This window comes from Diadema antillarum, unplaced genomic scaffold (genome assembly GCF_040938485.1).
Source record: "Diadema antillarum isolate AM-2024a unplaced genomic scaffold, OU_Dant_1.0 seq00000846_RagTag, whole genome shotgun sequence".
Lineage (NCBI taxonomy): Eukaryota > Metazoa > Echinodermata > Echinoidea > Diadematoida > Diadematidae > Diadema > Diadema antillarum.
The window spans coordinates 1,323,406-1,338,914 of NW_027271720.1; the positions used below are offsets into that span (position 1 = coordinate 1,323,406).

Here is a 15,509-nt window from a genome sequence, read left to right on the forward strand (position 1 = left end):
GTGTCATTCGCAATAAATTCAGCAGCACAAGTACCTTCCAGTACTGGAACAATAATTGCAGCACGTCATGAAAGAATGGTGTTAATATTGATGTAGGAACTACCAGGTGAATGAGAGTACATTTTCATTATTAAATTCAATTTATACCATCATTGTCATTAGCATTAAACTAGAAACTTATTATTGTTATTGGTTTGTTTTTAACCATTGATTCTCATGAATGAAAACATGCCTAGAGGGAGCAATGGGGGGGGGGGGGGGCGCTTCAATCACAGTGCTTGTTCAGAACATCTGTCCATATAGGCGCCGCCATTTTTTATCAGTATATCTTTAGGAAACATTATACAGTGTATTCCGTTATGAACAGACTGATTTGGTTCCAATTGAACAGATGCAGACAGACTATACGGAGTTGTTTCACAGGTGATAATTCCCTGTATACGTAGGCCTATACTCTGCCGTTACTCTTCATTATAGTAGGACTTAATAAGTAGCGAAACAAATCATAATTCTGACACCTAGGTTACTAATGACTTTACTATACTATTCATCGACGATTTTCTCTTCACTATTTTGTTCATCCATGCGTCTTAAAGGTCAGTACACTTCAAAATTGTGTACAACTGGATAGTTGTAAGTGTAGAGCCTACTTGCAAGATTGGTACAGTGCCTATTCCAATCACTCTGTATGTTGTTAATGTTCAGTACGCCGTCTATCGAAACGAATGAGAGCATCAAACAAACTAGCACCCTGCAGGGTAATATAGCTGACGGTCGATATCATACACGTCATGAATTTTTTTTTTTTCAAGACGGGGGCAGGTAGAGCCATAGTGTAAATAACGTAGATAGCGGCGCGCTGGTGGCACATGTCAAAAGCCATGAAGTGTGATAACATCAATCAAGGAATTTGTTTATAATAAATGGACACACCGTTCTCGTGGCCTCTTATGGGCCTCCACACTCCTGATAGCCCTGAGTGTACTCGGCAGATTAACGGGATTCACTCGTATAAACACCCCTGACAGAAGATGTAGAGAAGTCGTATTGATTAAAACTGGTACGGGACTGTCTAGTGTTACAGGTAATTGCACTATTTTAAAGCAAAGCAATAAAGCAACCTTTCCTTATTCAAATTCATGAAATTCTTCGGTCGAGATGTTTTTATTGCAACTGATAGACAAATTGCCCTACATCGACGTAAATAAGGCTGCAAAGCAACCTTTGTTCACCTGTCGAAAGTGTATACAGTTATCTTTAGTTGTAAGTGAAAGTTGTTGTCAGGTTGTATTGCTGAAAGACAAGCCCCATTTGGTTGTGTCTACTTCCGCAGGGTATTACCACCATTAAACTAAACACAACAACAATAACAGCAACATACATGAACACGCAGAAAGACATGAGCGAACAAACAAGGTAACCACAAAAAAAAAAAACAGGGACAAGGACTTTAGCTGTAGTATCTTTGTTAGACGTTTACACGAAAGTTTGAATAATCATTTGTTTTCCAGGGTGTGGCCAGGCATGCCATTTTGGAGACATGCTGTATATATTTTGCCTCGTTTAAGATATACATGCAGGAGACAATAATCAGGAGTCTACGAATCCCTCTTGGGAGCACCCCGCCAAGATGGCGAGATGAGAATTCTGCTCCTGGTAATGAAACTGTACCAAGTTATTATCTTTTTTTTTTGTCATCTAGTTTTCCATCCCCTTTTTATTAATCGAAATGGGGAAAGTCCAGGAAAGTAATAACATCATTCAAGCGAAGATAAAACAAAAAATAGATCTATTAAAGATGACTATTCTTTGTATGTTCCGGCAAGTTCGACTTTATAATTACCTTTCAGATGTCTTCAAATTATCCCCTTCATTCGGTTTGTATTATTTTGTTGAAAGATTCCTGGTATCAATCTCAGCGAATGGCTATAGACTATTTTGTTAGGACGGAATATACGCGTTCCTCTCTGCCTCCGAATGAAAGATATGAGAATGGATTTTCATCTTTTTCGTTCTTAAGATCTCAGTACAGCAGATATGATCTAGATTACCTTTTTTTGTTCAATCTATTTTTCTTTCCTTCCTTATATCACTTCTTACTCTTGTCAGCTCCTTCTTCTCTTACCTTCCTCTCTTTGCTTTCATTTCGTTTGATATATCACTTGGCCATAGTATACAAACAATGAACCAGCTTTGCAAAGCATTAAAGGGATGGTATAGTATTGGTGGAAATGAGGATTGAGCTCATAACTTTTCGAGAGACACTAAGAAACCACTTATTAAATGTTAACGAGCATACCATTCTTCTAAGAGGAATTTGATATTCATTTAATGAAAATCGGTTTTAAAATGGCTGAGATATCTACAAACAAAGGGTGCGTTTATCAACTCCTTTTCTCGGCAGAAACAGGTTTTCCAAACAGCTTTCAAGGAATTTTTACGAGTTGATAAACGCAAAGCTGTTTTGAAAGCCCTTTCGGAAAGCCTTTTCGAAAGCTGCAAATTTGTGGCTTTCCAAACAGGTTTCCTAAACAGGTTTTCAGAAACCTGTTTGTAAAAGCCTTTTGAAGTTGATAAACGCAATGCTGTTTTGAAACGGCTTTGTAGTATTGTTCTGCAGTTACGAACAATGCACGCCTCATTATGACCTCTTCTCCTCGGGTCGAATTGCACAATGTAGCTGTGCAGTGACAGGCCAATTATCGTGTTCGCGAAGAGAGTTGATAAACGCAACTATTTTGGAAGCCGTTTCTAAAGGGCTTTGGAAAGGGCTTTGGAAAGGGCTTTGGAAAGCCGTTTAAACAGGGGAAAGTTGATAAACGCAGCCAATGTCTCATGCCGCCACTCAGAAATATTTGAAATATGTGCTAAACTGGAGCTGCCTCACAGATAGGAAGACAATTGATTCATGTGACATTGCATCATGACTCGTCACTCTCAAAGGAAGATATGTCTTTATGATGGTAATTGCTTTTCGCCGTCCCTTCTTAGAAAACAAGCGGCACATTAATAGTACAGGGCTTTGGAAAGGGCTTTCAAAAGACCTTTAAACAGGGGAAAGTTGATAAACGCAGCCTAGGTAAAACAAGAAAATCCTATTTAAAGGTGAGTAACACCTTTTATTCGTATAACTTGGTATAAATGATGAACACTGCGTTTTGATTGTTGATAGTGACACTGTGGAATATAATCTCTAAACTTTTAACAGGATGTCCCAACATCGAGTCCTGCCGTGTGTTAAGAAATTGGGCGAGATGGTTTTACCTACGATATGCCTTTTTCCAAATGTAAATGATAAGGCACCTGGTAGCGCAAGAGTTGAGATAATGGCAAGGGCTTCTAGAAGAGCAGAAATAAATCTGGAGAGGTAATTCCCTGGGTATTAAGACCTTGCATTATAGTAATATGTCTTTTACTACACTGTATTTTTTTATTTCCATAATAAGATTCCATGTCTCTTCTTTATTACAGCAGTGAGAGCCAAACCAGTACCCGTATTCCTGCAAACGCTTTGCTCGCAGCAATGGTATGACAGAGTCCTCTAAGATTCCATAAGTGTGTCTGAGCGTTCAAATTTAAATGGATTTACCCATTTACTGTTTTGAATGCTACTTGCTTTCAGTATAAATATTCTTATGCATATAGATGCAATATCACAGTGCACTGTGAGTATATCGTCATCATTCTGTACATACCGATGATGTGACAGACGTCTCCGTAAAGGTCACGAGAACTTTAAACGGGCCATTCAGCCCCCGGGGAACCTTTACACAAAGCGACAGGACAACACGATTGTTTTGCTACGATTGACGCTGTACAGAGAGTAGTCGTACTTGGCACTGTTTAGAGAAAACAGGTCGACCAAACAACCAGCCAAGCAAGTAAACAAAAACAGTCGTCTCTGTACATCTAGAGACGCAATCGAAATTAAACTGTTCTAGGCATTTACTTTTCTTGCTGAATGTTGAGCAAAGTTGTGAGAGGGAGGGAGCAAGAGGGGATGGGAAGGTTGGAGGTTCGTATTGTTTTCGGGTTACATGTGCATAATCATGTATTCCGTTCGATTTTGCATGTGTGTTGTCATGTGACCATGTGAGTGATCATGTGACAAGAATTCGCTAATGAACGACCTCGCGAATGGCTTTAGAGAATGTTACACCCACACAGCCAAAGTGACCTAAATCTTCCCACGCATGTAAATAATGTTTAGATGGAAACCGGAGATGGTGAGATAGATCGTATCTGAGAGAGAAAGTGAGAGAGAGAGAGAGAGAGAGAGAGAAAGAGAAAAATCAGACAAATTGCGACAAGGAGACAGACATTAATTGCAAAACAATAATTGTATTTGCAAAGCGCTTTACAAACTATAACTTGTTTCACAACGCTTTACATCACATCACCAGCTATAGCACAGCTGCCTACAAAATATTTTTATGATCTAAGCCGACTTGATTTCCTTTTGAATTGTAGTTATCCAAAATGTTTTCCAAGCTAAATCAGATACAACTTATCAGAATGAATACACCATTACAAACGAACGAACAAACAAACGAACATGCAAACAAACATAGACTGTAGGCCCTGCTCCATAGAGACGAAGGAAACAGGAGCCTCCCACCAACCCCCCCCCCCCCCACACACACACACCAGCGCCCTTACCGCAGTGCAGAAATACAATGTACGTCTGTTCCTTCGACATGGAGAACTGCATGTGTGAACAATGCCCCACGTCAACGTCAGTGAGATCAGACAGGCAGACAGGCAGACAGACAGACAGACAGACAGACAGGCAGATCAAAAAAAAATAGAAAATTGAAAGCGAGAGAGATCAAAGGAGAGTGTGATATTTCAGGGAAAGAGAGGGAGGTCCAAAAAAAAAAAAAACGGAACGAGAGGAAAAATCAGGAGGAAAAATGAAGTCTACAGAGCGTGGATACGCAGGAAATGTTTATGAGGAAGAAGGTAAGTTTAGTGATGTTTGAGAGAAACCGAGAAGAAGAAGCAAATTCGTCATCATATTACCACCTCGTTTCCTCAACAACTCAACCTTTTTCAAAGTGCAACAGTCCTATGAATGCCCGGCTATTATTATGAAAAGGTTAAAGACATTTTCACGCGCTTGTATACTTTACGACAGACAGCACATTTCGTTTGCACTGTTGGCACACGTGCGTATAGTATATAACACGAAGCCGTCATAGATATCATGTTCTGAAAGCGCACCACCACCAACAACAACACCATAAACAAGGCAAGTGCCAAAATGTGTCTAGCCCATTCGCGTAGAGGAAATTAATGTTTTTCTAACTCCCGGAAGTTCATTGACCCTGCCTATGACCTCTGATCTTGTGGTGACCTTTAACTCCCGAAGGGACATTTACCAGCCAAGTTTGGTCACAAACGGACATAGGGATCAAAAGTTATTAGCCATAATCGAAACGCGCCATAAAAATTTAACATCGGGCCCTAAAAATTCGGTGACCCCTGTCTGTGACCTTTGACCTTGTGATGACCTTCAACTCCCCAAGGGACATCCACTATCCAAGTTTGGTCAAAAACAGACATAGGGATCAAAAGTTATGAGCCATAATCGAAACGCGCCATAAAAATTTAACATCGGGCCCTAAAAGTTCGTTGACCCCTGTCTGTGACCTTTGATCTTGTGATGAACTTCAACTCCCCAAGGGACATCTACATGTACCATCCAAGTTTGGTCACAAACAGAAATAGGGATCAAAAGTTATTAGCCATAATCGAAACGCATCGTAAAAACTTAACATCGGGCCCTAAAAGTTCGGTGACCCCTGTCTGTGACCTTTGACCTTGTGATGACCTTCAACTCCCCAAGGGACATCCACTATCCAAGTTTGGTCAAAAACAGACATAGGGATCAAAAGTTATGAGCCATAATTGAAACGCGCCATAGAAAATTAACATTGGGCCTTAAAAGTTTGTTGACCCCTGTCTGTGAGATTTGACCTTGTGGTGACCTTCAACTTCCCAAGGGACATCAACCATCCAACTTTGGTCACAAATGGATATAGGGATCAAAAGTTTTGAGCCATAATCAAAACGTGCCCTAAAAATGTAACATTCCGCCCTAAAGTTCATTGACCCCTGCCTGTGACCTTTGACCTTGTGATGAACTTCAACTCCCCAAGGGACATCTACATGTACCATCCAAGTTTGGTCACAAACAGAAATAGGGATCAAAAGTTATTAGCCATAATCGAAACGCGCCATAAAAACTTAACATCGGGCCCTAAAAGTTCGTTGACCCCTGTCTGTGACCTTTGACCTTGTGATGACCTTCAACTCCCCAAGGGACATCTACTTTCCAAGTTTAGTCAAAAACAGACATAGGGATCAAAAGTTATGAGCCATAATTGAAACGCGCAGTAGAAACTTAACATTGGGCCTAAAAAAGTTAGTTGACCCCTGTCTGTGAGCTTTGACCTTGTGGTGACCTTCAACTCCCCAAGGGACATCAACCATCCAACTTTGGTCACAAATGGATATAGGGATCAAAAGTTTTGAGCCATAATCAAAACGTGCCCTAAAAACTTAACATTCCGCCCTAAAGTTCATTGACCCCTGCCTGTGACCTTTGACCTTGAGGTAACCTTCATGTTTGGTAAAATCTGTAACTTTGCATAACCACTCTTCCCTCAAAGTTTGATTGAAATTGAAGTCCTCAGTAGAGAGTTATTCAAGTTTTTGTAGCGTTACGGACGGACGACGGACGGACAGACGCCGCAGGCGATCCCTTAGTCTCTCCGCACTTCCGGTGGGCTCGACAAAAAACCAGGAATCACATTCAGGAGAACGCAACTATCTCGTTCGTGCTCGTTGATTTTGCGTATGTGTGCTCGGAATATACGCGATACCTTGTCAATCTGTGAATGTTACTGAGTATAGAAATTAACGTTCCCTTTTTGTTTTAATATAACCTTACCCTGAGATTGAAAATAAGCTTAATCTTAACTATCCATGGCAGACACTAAGTATTGATGTAACAATAATCTTTTTTCCATTTGATCTTATTGATTTAAAGTGTAGGATTCTTTTTCTTGTTTCTTGATGTGGAGAGCATTGTTTTCTTGGTTTTATGTATGCGTAAATGCAGACAAAGTAACAAAATGAAATCTTTCCAATTTCATAGTTGTCTGAAGCATTGCGTGTATTTTAGTTATACATAAATATTGGCCCGATATTCCGAGATTTATTTGCCTTTTTCAAGCATTTATTTTCTTTTTTAGACAGTGAATAAGTTCCAAGAAGGACTATCATAAAATGATATTCCTCAGACTATTTATAGAGTAATAGAGGATGTAATGATGGTGGGTAATAGAAAGTGTGGTATCAGAAAGAGGAAGGAAGTATCTGGATAGCACCAGGGTATTCAGCTTTCCCTTGCTCATCTAGATACAGAGTTGGCACAGGTTGCAACATGCTTGAATACACCTCGAGTTTTCTTTAATTCTAGTTTGGTCGATTCATAACAATTCGTGGGTGAAGATGAGGGTGCAGATATATGTATTACATAATAGGATATAATGTTTATACAATCATAAAATCATTCATCCGTTTGCTTTGTATTACGTTCTTACAGCTACTATGTAACTCATAGTGCAATTTTCTTTAGTGATAACAGTTCCTGTCATGAAAATAAATCATAAATCATATCACGAAATGAACACTGAATACACTTTTTTTAACATTGCGATGGCTAAAATACCCTGGAAATTAACAAACTTTGCCGACTGAGCTTTACAATTGTGTTCAACTCAATAAAAAACAAACAAATAAAACACTACAACACTAAACAACTTACACAAATTTCGAGAATTGCATGCTGTCTTTATCAAGATATATACAGTGCGTATCAACAAAACGGTAAACGAAATTGGAGGGCCACTATTTCATATTGTCAGCTATGGACAGCACAGTGTTGGTTGTAAGGAAAGGGGAGTTCTTCTTCTTTCCATTGACACCTATTATGATGACAAATTACATGTATGACTGATTACATTAACTTTAAAGACAACCATGACATTTGCACTTTTTCCAAGTTTGAGTGCCACATGAAGGAACAATGAATGCCTCACTGAATGGATGAGAACATGTCAAAGAAAGTAGTACGAATGCAGGTTTGTGTTAAGGGTTTGTGTTAAGAGTGTTTTCGAACATTGTATGGTCCATAACTTTTAACACTGTCACGCTGTCGATAACTTGATCACTCCCATTCAGGCCAACCCACACAGGCCATTTTCACTTTTCATATTTCACACGTAGCTCGCAGCGACAAACCATGACTTGAATATGAAGAGAGAAAAATTGATAATGGGTCAACCTTTGTGGGAGCGACAAAGTCATCAACAACGTGGCCCTGAAAAGTTAATGGACCATAAAAGGTTAGAAGAAACCCTCAACACAAACCTGCAGTCGTGTATGCTGGCCTGTTTATTTGATTATGTTCATTGACAGATCATAGCCATTCAGTGAGACATTCATTGTTCCTTTACGATACACTCAAAGTTGGAAAAAGTGCAAATTGTCACTGTTGTCTTCAAAGTTCATGTGCTCAGTCATGCATGTCATTTGTCAGCATAATTAGGTACCAATGGAAAGAGGAAAAGTTCCTCTTTCCTCACAACCAACATTGCGCTCTACATACATTAAGTTGACAACTATGAAATAGTAGCCCTCCTAAGTTGGATTAACTTTTTTCAAACGCACTGCCTATCAGCATGTTACCAACCCTTTTCATTAACGGCACTGTCTTTGGGAAATACTCAATAAGTTTTATCTAATCACTCACAGAATGTTACTTTATCGAAGAATTTAGTGCGTATATCTAGATCTACATAATCCAGTCTTCACTCATATTCACACTATTACAGTATCGTATTGAAAGGTTGGTCCATACAACCAAGATACTTTAAATTGGCAATTTTGTTACGTTTTGCATAGGAAGATAATCAATTAGGAGAAAAAATCGATATCAATTTTTTTCTTCTTCCACTAGTGTTATGTCCCTCCCCCAGAGTTTACTCGAAGTACTATAACCCGAAGTACTCGCACTCCCCACAAAAAATAATAAAGAGACAGACAACCAACCAACCAACCAAACAAACAAACAAACAAACAAAATGCGTTGGACTTATGTCATAAAAGGGGTAGCTTTGATGGGTAGTCGCATGTCTAAAGATGACTGTTTGAATGACTATATCGATGCCTTTAATCCTGGATTTGAAGGCTTCAAGTAAATGTGAGCTCGGGGCACTTCAGGGTACAGACTGTTCCAGAGATGGATGGAACGCCGTCTGGGAAGAACGTACCCCTTAGCATTGCGGTTCCTGTTTACATGGGGAAGACAAACCATCTGATATGTCCTCTGGCTGGTGCATTGAAGGAAATCGAGTTGGTCATCTGGAATGCCAATGAGGTGGTTGGTAATGGCATACATCATGCATAACATTTGCCTGAGGATCTTCGATGTTTGCATGTTGAGAGTGTCTTTATGGGTATTAGGCCCCGTAAGCAGCGTAGGAAGGCATACTCAACTGTTTTGGGTGTGTTTGTTTGTTTGTTTCATGTTCCATCTGAGAAGATGGCTGGATATAGCCCACATTCAGCTCCGCTAACTGGTTTTCCATGGGGTCCCATTGGATGTGAGGTGGGACCACTTCACCAGGTTACGCACCCTGCTCCTTGCGATGATGAATGAATGAATGAAGCGGGATTTTTTTTTTTTTTTTTTTTTTTTTTTTTACGTGCATGAGTTGCTACTGTCTCGCACACGGTACCTCCATTTTCTGTCTCATCCAACGGGCAGAATGGAGTGTCTTTTACTACAGGGGACGGCATGATCAGGGTATCACGGATACACGCACAAAACATTGCTCAGTGAGACTCAGGAATCGAGCCCGGATCCTTTAGGTCTGGAGGCAGACGCGCTATACCGACCGAGCTAAATCACCTCCGAACAAATGTGTTTTAGCATTTGTAATAGCAGGGAGGACTCGCCTGGGTTGCGACGGAGGATGCTGATACATTTTGTTCCTTTCTTGACGATATTGTCCACGCGTTGGGTCCTTGTAAATGACGAAGCAGCTCTAAAGTACTCTAAAGAGTATATTTTTTTTCCCAACCTTACATGTCTCTGTAGTGCGGTCCCTCTGAAGAAGCTGTGTGGCGTCAAAAGGATTGTTGATGGCTCTGCACATACACAGACGTAACGCAGTCATCGGCAAATAGCCCGATATGGAAGGACATTGTGTATGCAACCTTTGCGGTGCCACAAGGCACCCCGGATAACACAGGGGAAACGTCTGGTTACTAACCCCTGGGACTACTCCCTGGAATCACTTTCAGAAAATGCTTACCAAGGTGAGAAGGTTGCCTTGAATGCCACGGTACTTGACTTTGTGCAGTAGACAAGTCAATGAGTATCCACTAATGGTAACAGTTATTCGTTAGGATTCTTATGAGTGTCCTTTTATATGGAATCCATTCTGCACCTCAGGAAGGACGTTGCATGATTCTACGTGGCGCATTCATGAGCTAAAGATGATGTGCTCCAGTAGTTTGCAGCATTTGACTGTGAGTTGGGTCGGTACGTATATTTGGTTTGATCCTGTCTACTTTCTTGCAGATTGGTGTAACTGTAGCCGACTTCCAAATCTCTTGTACTGTGCCTCTGTCTGTATAGATCGAGCTCTTTGGTCGTGGATGGACCGATCGAGGCTGCCTGCAAGTTCTTTGAGAAGGCGTGCTTGAATGCTATCTGGTCCTGGTTCTTTGTGTGGGTCGAAATTCTTAAGTCTTTGGTCAAGATCAGACAGAGTGTCTGGATCTTCGCCCTTGTTAAACATAGAACACAACTGATCATTCAGTTCGTTTGCTTTGTGTCTTTACTTCCGGTGTAAAGTGGCGCGGTGACGAACTCAAAGGAGGGGGTGGGGCAACACCATTGTTGTTGCTACATTTACTTAAAATATGGCTCCGGAAGCCCTTGAAATTAGACTTGAGATCTGGGACAATTTTATATTTGATATAGATTTCATAGGCTTCCCTATACGGTTTTTGCATGCGTTTCTTGTGTGCTGTGTATTGGGTACAAATCTTGGCTTTCTTTCTTCTTCTTTTTTTTAGACGGTGACAAAAGTGGTCTCTGATAAAGGCGTGCGGTTTCTGTCAGCATAATTGTTTTATTTTATGATTAATCCACTGTTTGTTGACGCGGGAAGAGGTAATCGCAGAAGGTACTTCGTATTTTTGTCGGCTAGATTCAACTGCAGACCACATGGCAGGGCTTGCACAATCGCAGTTGTTGACTAATCCTTCTGGCACCTTGTTATCCTCTCTCTAAATGATGTCCATGTTACCTTCATCTGAAGGGAGTTGGGGCAGGGTAGTTTAGTGGATAAAAGTCTTGACTTCAAACGCAGGTACCGGGTTCGATTCCCATGCTTAGTGCTCACGTCCTTGCACGAGATGTTTTAACCCATGATGTCCCTCTCGACTCAGGTGAAAATATGGGTACCTGGCCAATGATGGGCCAGGTACCCATGAATGATGATTAAACGCAGAGTTCTCTGAAAGAACAGTGCTGACACTGAAAAGATATACTCTGGGTTAAGATTGCGACCATGACGTCATCATTATTATCCTTGTTATCCCAGAAATATGTTTTCCGTTTCACTTGTGTCCGCCGTGAAGGTTGGATGTCTCATATCCCACACACCCCTCATGTTATTCATTAATTGCACTGTCTTCATCTCCAACAGTGAATACTCCACAAGCTTTTGATCCTATAGTTCTTCGTTCCTTATACCCAAGCCACCTTCAGCTCCGTGAATACAATCCAACTCGATATCATCATTGCTGTCACCCTGAGAGTACCCTGTATTACATCATTCATGGGGGAAACATCCTTCACCATAGTCTGGATATCTTCTTCTTGGAATCCGCTGCCTGTGAAACTGAGAATGGAGACCCCTTTCCTAACATTCAAGAATAAGCTCACCTCCTATTTGCTTTAGTCCCGAACTCTATCGCTTTGGTTTAATGTTAATTGTACCTCTTCAAAAAGGAGAAATGTTATAAAGAAAAGATAACAACTCTCTTTTAGCTGCACCGGCTGTCCGGAAGTAACACTGACACTGACAGACACGGTACATTGTGAATACATCATTGTTGATATTACATCTGTAATTATAAATGCGATTTCATAATGACGAATATCTGTAGGCGCCTACAGGCGGGATTTGTTGACATAGTGTGGGCATGAGTTTGCGAGGGACATGCCAAGGAAATTTCCCTGTCTAGTGGGGAACATGGCAACGAGGTCAATTTCCTGTTCATACACGGAAGTGAACAACTTATTGCTGATGCTATATTCAATTCAGAAAACTATTCATAAATGTTATTTCTTCTTTCATTATATCTGTTCCATCTATAAATGATATTTCCTATGAAGATACATTATCATTATTACTGTTATTACTATTATTATTATTATTATTATTACTATTATTATTATCAGTATTACTGTTACTACACTACTATATACATTTATGTAATACGTTTATGTATTATATATATATATACATATATACATATATATATATATATATATATATATATATATATATATACATATATATAGTTATAGGGCCTTATTTATGCAGGCCTATACATGTCTGTGTGTGTGTGTGTGTCTGTCTGCGTGTCTGGTGTTAGCTGTTAATGTGTACATTATTATCTATTCACACGGCGGAAAAAAAGTCAATGGTTACTTTTTACTTCACTGAATGACTTTTCTGAATGACTTTTACTTCACTGAAAGACTCTTTAGATATGCTAACTCGTCCCAAACAAAACACTTCAAAACAGATAACTTTATACAGTCACATAGAAAGTTTCTATTCTCCATGAATATTGCGTGTGTCTTTAAAGCGAGCATGGAATGAGTGGTATCAAAGCATTATGTGCCTTATTTATCTTTCTTTTTCTTTCTCCTTCGATAAAGACTTGACGGAGGAGACATGACTGGACCGATGACTAGATGAACATTTATACACACTAACATACATACATCATTCACACCATAAACACGGCAGAGATACACAAATAGGCCTACATACGCATGTTAATGAATGAATGACTACATACATGTGCAGGCAAACACAAAAATGAATGCGTTGATGAAAAACTAGACAAGCTCTCGGCATTGGTTAGGCTTTATTTTCACGCCTGAAACGTGGGTGCTCTCCAAACAAATCACGTCTGTCCAGGAGACCTGTTATAGAAGGAAGATCAAATTCAAGTGTCTGTCTGAACTCCTTGCATTGATTCCTCCGTGACTGAGGGAATCCCAAGTAGTTTGAAGACCAAGGAATAAAACGCCTTCCTACCATGCCTACCGTCAATTCCTAGTTGCTATGGTTATGTATAAGAATACAATCCATTTGTACTTAATTGAAGAAACCATTGCCCACACCCTTCCTAGCCCATTTACTATAGAAATATTAGGTTCCATTCTTTCATTTTTCGATGCTCGATTCCTGACCGATTTTTTTTTCTCCAGCCTTTTCACCAATATTATTTATGCACCGAGATTGTTCTTTGTTTCACACTCACACTTTACTATTGTTTAATCTGATCAGTGACTGTCTACTCACCAATTAATTTCTGCACGTAGACTTCATCAAATTAGCAGCATTCTTCATAAGACTGCACTACTGACTCAGACACTACGTAGATTATCAATGGTCAGTCAACGTCTTTCCGATTTTTACATCATGATGCATAATGAACAGATAATGTGTCACCACTATTGGCGTGACATACTTCCTGTTGATATTTCCTTTAACATTTAAAGCAGACTTCATTAATGTGCCTCACCCTCATAAGTTCAAGGACGAGTTTACGAAAGGAGGCGGAGGGGGGGGGGGGGGGACGGGGGCGGTGGGCACACTAACATCATAACGTAAGGGGTATATACAAGTTTCTGCTATATACTTGTTTGCCTGGTCATCGTTTGGCATTCGAATTCGCCACACAGTGTACATAACAGCAACACTATACTACATATGGTTCACGGCGGCTTGGTCGCACAAGGTAGGCCTATTACCATTTGATTAACAATTTGCCGGAGGTGTGATATCGTTGGGAACATATTTATGAACTTATGAGTATCATTAGGTTTGTAATTCACCGCTGCTTCAGAGGTCAGCCCTATCACGAAAATTCATGTCCCTACAAAATGAGATTAAACAAGTGTGGATTTTGGAGTGAACATGCAAATCCGTGCATAATAATACAACAACAACAACAATGAGGGAGGATGTTACATAAGTTACATATCCTATTAAATACATGTATTTCATCAACGGTACGGTCATATTTGACGGAAAAACAGATAGTGTAAACAGCAAAAACACTACCATTTTTTTTTCAATTTTGGCCTTCTTACCACAGTGTAGAGTACTGTCGGGTAGAACCTCTGTGTTGTAAGTACAGGGGGGTGCTAGAGAGAAAGAGGTACGGGTGATGAACCGATTACTTTCCGCAACAATGTCTGCACGTGTTAGTCCGCATAACTTGTCATATCCGACGGTCTCAGAGAGAATTTACTGCGCACATCACCCCGTGCTGGAAGTTCATATGCCTCGCCGTCGTCACACAGCAAATATATGAATACTTCCAAGAGCAGGTATCTCTGAAGCCTGCGTGTATTACACAATCATGGTATTTCCCAACGAAGACATTACTCATTCAAAATAGATAATACGAAAGCTCTACTGATAACCCGACCAGCGGAGCTATATGCGACGAACGCTTTGGCGTTCTCCCAGTAGTTAAATGCCTGTAGTCCATCGTCTGCTCGTGAAGATGTACGTCGTATTTTTTTCCTGCGAGTCGACAAGCCTTCGTGCCCGCTTTGAACAGCGGCTTTAAGAGGAGAAAAATGTTTTGAAAATGAGGAAGAACTATAGGCGCTGCAGCGCGAGATGTCTTTTGCATACAGACGATGCGAGATGGAACCACACATACATATGTCGTGAGCAACGTACAGACATTGTGGCCGTGGCGTACAGCTTAGGAACGGTCGGTATGTCAAGAACGCCACACAGACTGCTCGGTCGTTACCAGCTGATACGTCGGATACTTAAACGTGCGGCTTTTTCCAACGCCCCCCCCCCCCCTTCTCCTCCTCCTCCTCCTCCTCTCTCTCTCTCTCTCCCCTTTCACAATTCAAACAAATATTCACTATCTCCCTCCCTCATTCCAAACTACTCAACTGCTTGTTAGATAGCTACAATAAAAAGCTGCAGGGATCCCCAAATCTTATCGCCCAATGCATGATGGTATTTTTCCATGTTTATTAAAATTTATGTTTTTAATACAGCATGATTGCATCAAAGACCCATTCATGCTATTTATTTCTCATATCGCAAAGGTAGAACAGTCGATGTCGTGTTGCCGTGATGGGTATCCGA

The 15,509-nt window shown here is 40.4% G+C and overlaps 1 protein-coding gene across 1 annotated transcript in view; it reads right to left on the bottom strand.

The window, feature by feature from the left end:
- LOC139740301 (popeye domain-containing protein 3-like) overlaps positions 1-14,848 on the bottom strand; it is a 40,483-nt gene extending 25,635 nt beyond the window's left edge. The window contains exon 1 of the mRNA XM_071650883.1: positions 14,483-14,848. The gene's annotated coding sequence lies outside the window, so the exon portion shown is untranslated. The remainder of the gene's footprint in view (positions 1-14,482) is intronic.
- Positions 14,849-15,509: the final 661 nt, after the last annotated feature.